The sequence below is a fragment of the Chiloscyllium punctatum genome, chromosome 17 (genome assembly GCF_047496795.1).
Source record: "Chiloscyllium punctatum isolate Juve2018m chromosome 17, sChiPun1.3, whole genome shotgun sequence".
NCBI lineage: Eukaryota > Metazoa > Chordata > Chondrichthyes > Orectolobiformes > Hemiscylliidae > Chiloscyllium > Chiloscyllium punctatum.
In genome coordinates this window covers 96505290-96518606 of record NC_092755.1, presented here as the reverse complement: position 1 = coordinate 96518606, position 13317 = coordinate 96505290, and the positions used below count along the sequence as shown (strand labels likewise).

Genomic DNA, 13317 nt, shown 5'->3' with positions numbered 1-13317 from the left:
GAAAACTCGTGTGCTTCCAATTAAATCTGTTGGACTATAACCTGGTGTTGTGTGATTTTTAACTTTGTACACCTCAGTCCAATACCAGCATCTCCAAATCATAACTACTTTAAATCACTAGCCTGTGCTAAATAAGGAATTTGCAGCCTTAGCACAATTGAGGGAAATTTGAGGGGACAGCCTTTGCAGTAATACAGGCCCAAAATATCTCAAATTGTATCTGAATCACTGAAACACTACTCAGACCAAACAGTTAATCTTCCAGTATTCATTAAGTATTTGACTTGAGTTTTTTTAGAGATGCAAGTTACCTCAAAAGGTATTGAAAGAAAGTAAAGACATTTGATTTGGAATATAAGTAATTGCATTCATTATATTTTTACTATCTTTAGCATAACTGACTATTTAGGATAGTGTATAATTATTATAATTAAGGTTCTTTGATGAATCTGTAATAAAAAGTCCTTTCTTTATATGGTGAACTTTGTGACTTCATTCTTTTACTAAATACCTGAGCTTTTGAATTCTAAAAAAAAACACATTATCTACTGAGATCATTACAGTTGTTACACAAACAAAATAACATAAATAATTAAACAATGCTGAAAGGTAACTGATCTGAAACATTCACTCAGTTTTGTGGCCAGACCTGATGAGTACTTCCAGCACATTTTTATTTTAGGTTTTCAGTTTATAAAAGCAATGTATTGTGAATGCTAACTGCAAGTCCAATCATGGGTTTCTTGGTTCCACCTGAAGCGATTGTTGAAGCCAATTAAATATCCTGCATCAACACAGAGGAATGGGAAAAAAAAGCCAAATAAATGCCAAACTCAGCACATCATCACATATCTCCAACCCCTATCCATGCTCTATCTGAGTTCCTTTTAACACAGATGTTCACTGAAGCAGTCACTCTCATTTAGCATAAAAATCCTATAATGACAAGACTGGTGAGTGAACTCAAAAGATAAAATTGATCCAATTAGCAATCAATTTCAAATGTTATTCAATTCTACAGGCTGAGGAGCCCTTCTTTACAAATTACATGTTAATCGTTGTTGAGGATAACATGTCATCGAACTAAAACTTTGCACTGGGCAAAGGGAGGAAATATGAACAGTGCAGTTCAAGGGATAACTACAGAACTGTATGGGACAGGAGACAGTCCAGATTGTGTAGAATACTCATCTTGTTCAAGGCACTTTAAACTATTATTTTAGCCTCTCCCAATGGCCGCAAAGTAATGCAGGGTTGAGAAGTGGAGTCTGTTGCCCAGTGGCATCTCGCCCTGTATCACCACAACTACACTTTATGAAGTCTCTAATTAAAGTGATTCAACAGCCTTCATTGTCTCAACTAAAATGTCTGAGAATCAGTTTGCACTCCCAAGTCCCAGCAATTTCACATCAACGTCTGGATAGTATTTCAGGAATATCTGTATTTCACATTCTGCAACACAAATCCTCAAAGGAGCATTTGTGTTTCAATCTTTTAAATAGCATTTTTAACTCAGTTCAGAAATTTAAAAAAAGCAGAAGTTCAATATGTGCCTCAAATTGAAAGCTATTTAACAGTCACTGGCTGAGTGTGAGAGTTTGTACCTCAGCTTTTAGCCTAGGGCTCACTGTCACTGTTCAAATACAGTAGGCATGTATTGAGTCTGTCATCAAGTGCATAGCTTATCCCAACATTGACATCACTGTGCTGCGCCCTGTCTCTCCTCAACACCTGGCCAATGGCCCACTCCCTCCACTCTGCCTTTGCCCACAGTCCATTGAAATCCACTGTTCAAATTTATTGAGTGGTGAAGTTGTTGAGAAAAGTACTTATTTCCTGATCTAAAACAGAAATTGATGGAGAAACTCAGCATATCTGGCAGCAGAGGGAAAGCACAGTCAACATTTTGAGTTCAGTGACGCTTGATGCTGTCAGACCATGTGGAAACACTACCCACATGTACACTGCAGGTACTCATGTGACTTGGCCAATGATGCCTACCTCACATCCTTAGGCAAGGATGCTTCAAGGCACGGTATCCTGGCAAGACCAGGCAGACGCTAGGACAATGGATGAATGGACACCATGCAACAATCGCCAGTCAGAAATGTGCCCTCTCTGTTAGTGAACACTTCACCATTTAGTGACATGCAGCCTCCAATCTTCAGATAATTGCTCTCCAAGGCAGCCTTCAAGATACACAACAATGCAGAATCGCCAACCAGAAACTGATAGCCAACTTCTGTACCCCGAAGACGGCCTCAACTGTGATCTTGGCTTCATGCAGGCGACATGTAACCTCACCATACTGTTCTGTAAAATCTTCCTTCTTGTCCTGTTTACCACCATCACCTGGGTAACTTGTTATGATCTCACTACCTTAAATAGTTTGTACAGCTTTGGATTATTTGTTACTTTGGTTAGACCCTTGGCATGTGACACTTATGCTTATCACGTTATTCCAGCTGTTGGTTTGGTTCTAGCACGTTTGATCTTTGATTTTCTGTAATTACTTCTGTGCCTCAATTAATCAGAACATAGTTCATCCCTTCACTTGCTATTCAGCTGCTGACACTTCACTCTCACTGTCTGACATTTTTGACCAACTGCAGAGACTCGTTATTCAACCACCCATACCATTTGTACAATCTTTTGACCTCTCTGCCTATAAATTCTGTGCCTGTCTGCTTCCCTTCACCTGACGAAGGAGCAGTGCTCCAAAAGCTTGTGACTTTGAATAAACCTGTTGGACTATCATCTGGTGTCGTGTGACTTCTGACCTTGCCCACTCCAGTCCAACGCTGGCACCTCCACATCATGGCTGCTGGACCTGCTGAGTTTCTCCAGCAATTTCTGTTTTTGTTCCAGATTGCCAGCATCTGCAGTTCTTTGTTTTAATTTCTGCACCATCAGATTGAGAACAGTATCAAGCTGTCCTCTGTGACGGGGTACCCATTTTTCAGGCCTCATCAAGAGAGGCAGCATTTGCTTTTTTTCCCTCAAACACCAATTGACAGATATGTTTAGAAAGGATGAATTTCTTTAGATAGGGCTCTGTGATATAACAGTAAATTGGAATTCTCTTTGGTGATGTTCACATCCATATGTTTAACATACCCATCCTACAGTCCAATGTATATTTGCAAGTTTGTATCTGAAAGAACAAGTTGAAGGTTGCAGTTTCAGAGGTGGATTTGATGTTACAGGCAGAGTCACGTGTGTATAAAGTGCCCCCTCTGCAATGATAGAATTTCCAAACTCAGCCTGGCAGTCTCTCTTATTAATTCAGGGAGACAGGAATGCAGCAGCAGAGATTCTTGAGAGGCTTAAAGCACTGCCACCTGGTGGCAGAATCTTGCAGTAGCACACTGAAGCTGTCAAGAGAAAGACTTCTCTCAGGGCCTTCCCAAAGCACTTTCAAACCACCGTGTGCTTTTCAAGTATTGTCAGTGTTTGATTGTTCAATGACCAGTTAAATGCCCATAAAAGTTGGCGAATCTACAACTGTTGCAGGCAGTGCATTCCCTGCCTTTACTGCTCTCTGAGTAAACAAACGACCTCTGCCATCTGTCCTATATCCATCACCTCTCAATTTAAAGCTATTCCCCCTCATGCTAACCATCACCATCCTAGGAAAAAGATTTTCGCTGTCCATCAAATCTAACCCTCTGATTATGTTATACGTCTCAATTAAGTCACTTCTCAACTTTCTTCTCTCTAACGAAAAAGCCTGAAGTCCCTCAAACTTTGCTCAAAAGACCTTCCCTCCATATCAGGCAACATCCTAGTAAATCTTGAACCCTTTACAAAGCTTCCACATCCTTCCTAGAATGTGGTGACCAGAACTGCATGCAAAACTCCAAATGCAGCCACACCAGAGTTTTGTATAGCTGCAGCATGACCTCGTGGTTCCAAAACTCAATCCCTCTACTAAAAAAAACTTAACACACCGTATGCCTTCTTAACAGCCTGATCAACCTGAGTGACAACTTTCGGGGATCTATGTACATGAACACAGAGATCTTTCTACTCATGTACACTACCCAGAATCTTACCATTCGCCCAGTAATCTGCATGCCTGTTACTCCTTCCAAAGTGAATCACCTCACACTTTTCTGCATTAAGCTCCATTTGCCACCTCTCAGCCCAACTCTGCAGCTTATCTATGTCCCTCTAACCTACAACATCCTTCAGCACTCTCCACAAGTCCTTAGTGTCAAATGAAAATTTACTAACCTATTCTTCTACGCCCTCATCCATGTCGTTTATAAAAATGACAAATAGCAGTGGACCCAAAACAGATCCTTGCGGTACACCATTAGTAACTGAGGGCGGCACGATGGCACAGTGGTTAGCACTGCTGCCTCACAGCACCAGAGACCCGGGTTCAATTCCCGCCTCAGGCGACTGACTGTGTGGAGTTTGCACGTTCTCCCCGAGTCTGCGTGGGTTTCCTCCGGGTGCTCCGGTTTCCTCCCACAGTCCAAAGATGTGCAGGTCAGGTGAATTGGCCATGCAAAATTGCCCGTAATGTTAGGTAAGGGGTAGATGTAGGGGTATGGGTGGGTTGCGCTTCGGTGGGGTGGTGTGGACTTGTTGGGCCGAAGGGCCTGTTTCCACACTGTAAGTAATCTAAACAAAAAAATCCAGGGCAAACATTTCCCATCAACCACCATCCTCTGTCTTTTTCCAGCTAGCCAATTTCTGATCCAAACTGCTAAATCATCCTCAATCCCATGCCTCCGTATTTTGTGCAGTAGCCTACCATGGAGAACCTTATCAAATACCTTCCTGAAATCCACATACATCAATATCCACCTGTTTGGTCACCTTTTCTAAGAACTCAACAAGGTTTGTGAGGCACAACCTACCCTTCACAAAAACCGTGTTCACAATCCTAATCAACTTATTTCTTTCTAGATGATTATAAATCCTCTCTCTTTTAACTTTTTCCAACACTTTACCCATAACAAAGTAAGGCTCACTGATCTATAATTACTAGGGTTATCTCTACTCCCCTTCTTCAACAAGGGACATTTGCTAACCTCCAGTCTTCTGGTACTATTCCTGTGGACAATGACAATATAGAGATCAAAGCCAAAGGCTTGGCAATCTCCTCCCTGGCTTCCCAAAGAATCCCAGGATAAATCCCATCTGGCCCAGGGGACTTATCTATTTTTACACTTTCCAGAATTTCTAATACCTCCTCCTTGTGAACCTCAATCCCACCTAGTCTAGTAGTCTGTTTCTCAGTATCCTCCTTGACAACATTAGTATTCACACTGGAAAAAGACAATGAAAAATATTCATTTGGCGCTTTTCCCATCTTCTTGGATTCCACGCACAAGGCAGTTGAGATGTATAGTTCTGGAAAAGCACAGCAGGTCAGGAAACATCTGAGGTGCAGGAGAATTGTCATTTTGGGCATAAGCCCTTCATGAGGAATGTGGGGAGGTGGAAGGGGGCTGGGAAATAAATAGGAGAGGGGAGTGGGACTGGGGTGAAGGTAGCTGGGGAGGCGATAGGTAGATGCAGGTGGGCCGTGATGGTGATAGGTCAGAGGGGAGGGTGAAGTGGATAGTTGGAAAGGAAGATGGACAGGTACAACAGTTCAAGAGGGCTGCATTTACCAATTGCCTCCCCCCACCCCACCCCAATACCCCCTCCAACTTATGTCTCAGCCCACAAACCCCACATTCCTGTTAAAGGACTTATGACCGAAATGTCAATTCTCTTGCTCCTCAATTGCTGCCTGACCCGCTGCACTCCTCCAGTGCCACACTCTCGACTCTGATATGCAGCATCTGCAGTCCTCACTTTCTCCTTGTCAAGGTAGTGGGGAGTTATGTTCTTGAATTGCATGCAGCCCACAGTGCGATTGGAGAGGAAACTCCAGGAGTTTGGCCCATTGACAGTTAAGGAACAGTCGGTTCTGCCATAATGCATGTTTCTCCAATGTGACTTGGCTTTATCACAATTGAAGAATCTAGATTGTTATTTATAGAATGTGAATTTTCCTTACCTGTATTGGCTATAACACAATTCCAGCCCCATTATTTTAAATGTCACGACTATTGCGCGATTTTCTTAGAACACATGATCACGCGAGAACTATCATGTTTTATCAGAACTGACTGTATATTTCCAAGCCAGGATGGTGAGTGGCTTGGAGGGGAACTTGCAGGTGATGATGTTCCCCATATATCTGCTGGCATTGTCCTTCTAGATAGAAGTGGTTGTGGACTTGGAAGGTGCTGTCTGAGGATCTTTGTGCATTTATGCAGTGCATCATGTAGGTAGTACACACTGCTGCCTCTGAGCAGAGGTGAAGGGATTGGATGCTTGTGGATGTGGTGCTAATCAAGTGGGCAGCTTTGTCCTGAGTGGAATAAAGCTTCTTGAATATTGTTGGGGGGTTATACCCATCCAGGGAAGTAGGAGTTTTCCATCACATTCCTGACCTGTGCCCTGTAATTGGAAAGACAGTGCTAAATTACTTGCCACAGTATTCCTAGCCACTGACCTACTCTTGTAGCCACTGGTGAGTCCAGTTGAGTTTCTGGTCAATGGTAATCCCAAGGATGTTGATAGTGGGAGATGCAGTAATGGTAACACCTTTGAATGTCAAGGGGACACTGATTAGATTGTCTCTTATTGGAGATGGTCATTGCCTGGTGTTTGTATGGCACAAATCTTACTTGCTGCTTATCAGCCCAAGCCTGGATATTGTCCAGATCTTGCTGAATTTGAACACGGACTGCTTCAGTATCTGAAGAGTCAAACATGGTACTGAACATTGTATAAATATCAGCGAATATCCCCACTTCCGCTCTAATGATGGAGGGAAGGTCATTGATGAAGCAGCTGAAGATGGTTGGACCGAGGACACTACCCTGAGGAGCTCCTACAGAGATGTCCGGAGCTGAAATGACTGACCTCCATAAACCACAACCACCTTCCAATATGCCAGGTATGACTCCAATCAGCAGGGAGTTTGTTCCCCTGATATCTGTTAATGCGGCCTTGATGTCAAAGGCTGTCACTCTGGAATTCAACTTTTTTGTCCACATTTGAACCAAGGCTGTAATGAGATCAGGAACAGACTGGCCCTGGCATAACCCAAACTGGGCATCACTGAACAGGTTATTGCTGAGCAGGTGCTGCTTGACAGCACTGTGGATGACACCTTCCATCACTTTACTGATGATCGAGAGTAGACTGATGGTGTAGTATTTGGCTTGGTTAGATTTCAGTATAGGACACACTGGTCAATTTTCCACATTGTCGGGTAGATGCCAATGTTGTAACTGGTTGAGTAGGAACGCCATGAGGGGTACAACTCTACTGCTGTTAATGACCCACAGCGTCTCATGGATGGCCAATCTTCAGCTGCTAGATCCGTTCATAAAATCTGTTCCATTTTAGCGCAGTGATAGTGGAGGATATTCGTCTCCACAAGGACTGTGCGGAGGTCACTCTTACCGATACTGTCATGAACAGATGCATCTATAGCCAACAGATTGGCAAGGATGAAATCAAGTACGGTTTTCCCTCACCACCTGCCGCAGACCCAGTCTAGCAGCTATGTCCTTTAGGACCCCACCAGTTCGATCAGTAATGCTGCTGCTGAGTCACTCTTGGTAATAGACATTGAAATCCCCCATCCAGGCTACATTTTGTGTCCTTGCCACCTCAGTGCTTCCTCTGAGTGTTGTTTAACATGGAGGAGTATGCTTTCATCAGCTGAGGGAGGATGCTATGTGATAACCAACAGGATATTTCCTTGCCTATGTTTAACCTGAAGCCCATCAGTCAATGTTCAGGTCTCCCAGGGCAACTCCCTCCAGAATGTGTATCACTGTACCGCTAGGTCTATCCTGCTGGTGGGACAGGACGTATCCAGGGATGGTATGGTGGTGTCTGTGTTAGTGGTGCTGGAAAAGCACAGCAGTTCAGGCAGCATCCAACGAGCAGCGAAATCGACGTTTCGGGCAAAAGCCCTTCATCAGGAATAAAGGCAGGGCTTTTGCCCGAAATGTCGATTTTGCTGCTCGTTGGATGCTGCCTGAACTGCTGTGCTCTTCCAGCACCACTAATCCAGAATTTGGTTTCCAGCATCTGCAGTTATTGTTTTTACCTTGGTGGTGTCTGTGACTTTGTAAGGTATGATTCTGTGAGTATGACGACCAGGCTGTGGCTTCATGAGTGTGTGAGACAGCTCTTCCAATATTTGCACTAGCTCCCAAATGATAGTAAGGAGGACTTTACAGAGTTGGCAGGGCTGTTTCTGCCATTGTCTTTTCCAGTGTCTGGGTCTATGCCGGTTAGTTTGTCCAATTTCATTTCTTTCTTGAGATTGTAGGGATTAATACAACTGAGTGGCTTGTTCGGCCATTTCAGAGAGCATTTGAGAGTCAACCACATTGCTGTGGCCCTGGAGTAACATGTAAGCCAGACCAGGTGAGGATGGCAGATTTCCTTCTCTCAAGGACATCGGTGAGCCAGATGGTTTTTCTGACAGTTGGCTATGATTGCGAGGTCATCAGGAGATTCTTAATTCCATATTTTTAAAACTGAATTCAAATTTCACCATTTGTTGCAGCAGGATTTGCACCCAGGTCCCCACAACATTAGCTGAGTTTCTGGATTAATAGTCTAGCAATAACGCCATCGCCTCTCCATTTAAAAGCATTCTCATCTGAGTCAAAAAACTAAGAGTTAAGAATTTGCACTCCAAAGACTTGAACTGAAAAAGATAGGCCAGTACTTCAGCGCAGTTGAGTGTGTGCTTTGGAGCAATTTGGGAGCTTGTATTGGAGCCCACTAGGGAACAGGCCATACTGGATTTAATGTTGTACAATCAGGTAGACTTGATTAGGGAGTTTAAGGTGAAGGAACCCTTAGGAAGCAGTGATCATAATATGATTGAATTTACTCTGCAATTTAAGAGGAAGAAGACAGAATCAGAGGTAATGGTATTACAGCTGAATAAAGGCAACTACAGAGGCATGGTGGAGGTGATGGGAGGAGTTGACTGGGAGAAGAGCCTAGCAGGAAAGACAGTGGAACAATAATGGCAGGACTAACTGGGAGTAGTTCAGGAGACATAGCAGAAACTCATACTGAAGAAAAAGAAGTGTAGGACAGGGAGGATGAGGCAACCATGGCTGACTAGGGAAGTCAGGGATAGCATAAAAGCAAATGAGAAAGCGTATAACATGGTGAAGGGCTGTGGGAAACCAAAAGATTGGGAAGCTTGCAAAGATCACAGAGGGCAACAAAAAAAGGAATAAGGAGGGTGAAGCTTAAATATGAGAGTAACCCAGCCAGTAATATCAAGGAAGCTTGTAAAAGCTTCTTTTGATATATAAAGAGCAAAAGCAAGGCAAAAGTAGACATTGGACCAATGGAAAATGACGCTGATGAGACAGTAGTGGGGAACAAAGAAACAGCTGCGAAAATGAATTATTACTTGGCGTCAGTCTTCACAGTGGAAGACACGAGTAACATGGTGAGTTTTCAGAGGATTTATTGCTAAGGCTGAGGTTCTGGATGTAGGTTTGCTCGCTAAGCGGGAAGGTTAATTTTCAGATGTTTCATCAGCATACCAGGTAACATATTCAGTGAGCCTCCAGATGAAGCATTGCTGAAGATTCCTGCTTTCTATTTATATGTTTGGGTTTCTTTGGGTTGGTGATATCATATCCTGTCCTTTTTCTCAGGGGTTGGTAAATCAGGTCCAGGTCAATGTGTTTGTTGATAGTGAGACTATGAACAAATGCATTGACTTGGACCCGATTTACCACCCCCGAGAAAAATAACAGGAAATGACATCGCCACAGGAAATGGCGTCATCACAGGAAATGACGTAACCACATGAAATGACGTCATCACAGGAAATGACATCACCACAGGAAAATACACCACCAACCCAAAGAAACCCAAACATATAAGTAGAAAGCAGGAATCTTCAGCAATGCTTTGTCTGGAGGCTCACTGAAGATGCTGCTTAGTATGGTGATGAAATGTCTGAAAATGAACCTTCCCGCTCAGCAAGCAAACCTACATCCAGACATGAGTAATATCCCAAACATTCAAGAGAGTGAGGGGGCAGAGCTAAGTATGGTGGCCATCACCAAGAAGAAGGTGCTAGGAAAACTGAATGGCCTGAAGGTGGATAAATCACCTGGACCAGAGTCTACACAACAGAGTTCTAAGGGAGATAGCTGAAGAGATAGTGGAGGTGTTAGTGTTTTCTTTCAGGAATTGCTAACATGGCACCCCTGTTTAAAAAGGGTGTAAGGCAAAAAATGGAAAATTACAAACCTAACCTCGTTCATGGGTAAGATCCTGGAATCCATTGTAAAGGATAAGATTTCTGAATACTTGGAAGTGTATGGTAAAATGGGCAAAGTCATCATGGTTTCATCAAGGGGAGTCATGCCTGACAAATCTGCTGCAATTCTTTGAGGAAATAATGAGCAGGTTAGACCAAGGAAAACCAACGGATGCTATCTAGCTGGACTTCAAGAAGGCCTTTGACAAGGTGCTGCACAGGAGGCCACTGAGTAAGATACGGATCCATTGTATGAGAGGGGAGGTGCTAGCATGGATAGAAACTTGGCTGTCTGGCAGAAAGCAGAGAGTGGGGATAAAAGGGTCCTTCTCAGGATGGCAGCCGGTGACAAGTAGTGTTCCACAAGGCTCAGTGTTGGGACCACAACTTTTCACTTTATACATTAACAACCCAAATGAAGGAACTGAGTGCATTCAGGCTAAGTTTGCAGATGATACAAAGATAAGTAGAGGGACAGGTTGCTTTGAGGTGGTGGGGAGGCTGCAGAAGGGTTTGGACAGGCTAGGAGAGTGGGCAGAGAAGTGGCAGATGGACTACAGCGTGGCAAAGTGTGAGGTCATGCACTTTGGTAGGAAGAAAACAGGTATGGATGACTTTCTAAATGGGGAGAAAATGCAAAGAGAAATGGGAGTTCTAATCCAGGATTCTCTCAAGGTAAACTTGCAGGTTGAGTCAGTAATTAGGAAAGCAAATGCAGTGATGACATTTATTTTGAGAGGACTTGAACATAAAAGCAGGGTTGTACTTCTGAGGTTCTATAGGGCTCTGGTCAGACCACATTTGGAGTATTGTGTGCAGTTTCGGACCCCATATCTCAGGAAGGATACAATGGCCCTGGAGCGTGTTCAGAGGAGATTCACGAGAATGGTCCCAGGAATGAAAAGGTTAACATATGAGGAACGTTTGAGGACTTTGAGTTTATAGTCAATGGAGTTTTGAAGGATATGCAGGGGGATCTAATTGAAACATACAGAATACTGAATGGCCTGGACAGAGTGGATTCTGGAAAGATGTTTCCATTGGTAGGAGAGATTGGGACCAGACAGTCCAGCCTTAGAGTAAAGGAAGACCTTTTACAGCAGACATAAGGAGAAACATCTTCAGCCAGAGAATGGTGAACCTATGGAATTCACTGCTACAGAAGGCAGTGGAGGCCAGATCAATGAGTATATTTAAGATGGAGATAAATAAGTTCTTGAGTATCAAGGGTTACTGAGAAAAAGCAGGAGAATGGGGTTGAGAAACATATCAGCCATGATTGAATGGCAGAGCAGAATCAATGGGCTGAATAGCCTAACTTCTGCTCCTAGGTCTTATGGTCTAAATGCTGGCTTTCAGATGAGCCTATGCCCTGCTTACAGTCACAAATGGACATGCCAACATGGATTCAATGAGTCAAATGGTTATCTTTTGCTTTTAATCACTCCATAAAAATATCTCTTGCTAAATTTGATAAATAACATGACAGTTATTGTTCTGCCCAATATTTGCACCAAAGAACAGATGTAGTGTTGGAACATTTAATAGAACTATGTTCTATATGGTATTAAATGTGCTGTTTGTTGCAAGACCAAGTTGGGTGCAGAATGACCAACATTGTAAAATTGACTGCACCTTAAAAGTACTTTATTCGCAGTAAAGTGATTTGGGGGTGTCCTGAGATCATCAAGGTACTGTATCAATGCATTTTCCTTCCATGTCTTTTCTTGGAGGCGTTTTACAATAAACTATAAGTCAGTCCATGTACCTCATTCACTTGCTGCTTGTCTTAAACCTTCACTCTGTATCTGCTTCTTGCTCTGAATAGCTTTGAACTGGAATGAGTGTCCGAGATGTAGACTGAAAAGGTGACGTGACAAACAGAAGAAAATTCACCACTAAAACCCCTGTTACAGTGCATCTCAGCAACATGAGAGTCCGCTGTTTTTGCTGAAGGAAAGTTTGATCCCATGCTGACCAAAATCACCTTACACTTAACTCAGTTCGATTTTTTATATTTTTAGCAAATGTAATTTTACTGTTAAACTAAATCAGATTTTATAATCTCTGTTTCTCCTGTGGGTCTACCATAATAAAAATGTGTTACATTTGTATAGTGTATTAAATGTAGTAAAGCCCTCAAGCCACCTCAGAGGAGTGCAACTGGATAGAATTTTATATGGTGCCGAAGGGCAGGTGAAAGATGGCGAAAAGCTTGGTGAAAGAGATGAGTTGTAATTGGTGTCTTAAAGGAAAGACACACAGAAAGGCAGAAAGTTTTGAAGTGACATCCAGAGCTCAAGAATTATGGAAATGAAGGAAACTGAGGATACAGAAACAGTCATTGGAGGAATGTGAAGTTCTCAGATGATTGTGGAGCCTAGATATAAAGATAAGGTAGATCCCGTGGAGAAATTGAACATGAGGATGATCACTTATTGCAACAATACAAAAGAAATGTCTGTAGATACTCAGATGGGTCTTTTCACTGAAGTTGAACCTCTCTCAAATTTGTCCAGTAATACATAACCTGACTGCCCTGCGTATTGAGCAGCCATCTACTGGTAATAATATGCATTGCAACATACAGAAAAATAACAAGCAACTTTCAACGCTAACACCTCCACTGGGTTTCAGCTCTCTGCTCTGGACAAGCAGAAACTGTCCATTAGGAGAGGAACAAAAGAAAAATAATTAATGACTGGAATCATCCTTTGTAACTCTGTGGCAGCTGGTTGACAGCATCACTGGAAGGCAGATTGTTATTGCATTCTGTAGGGATAGGGTTGTCCGAGCTTATATATCGATACATTATTTAGTAAAGACCACAGTCATGGACGTTGCATAAGAAGTTTAAAGTCAGTGTTCCCGATGATTTTAATTTATCTTACATTGTGGGCATTAACAGCTTTGTGGTTTCTTATTATTAATCAGACAGCAGCTTTTTCCAACATCTTAAAACAAATTAAATAAATTAGTAA

At 42.7% G+C, this 13317-nt stretch overlaps 1 protein-coding gene across 7 annotated transcripts in view; it reads right to left on the bottom strand.

Moving 5' to 3' along the window:
* Positions 1-13317, bottom strand: part of LOC140488164 (uncharacterized) — a 231625-nt gene that overhangs the window by 123850 nt on the left and 94458 nt on the right. The gene's annotated exons all lie outside the window — the stretch shown is intronic.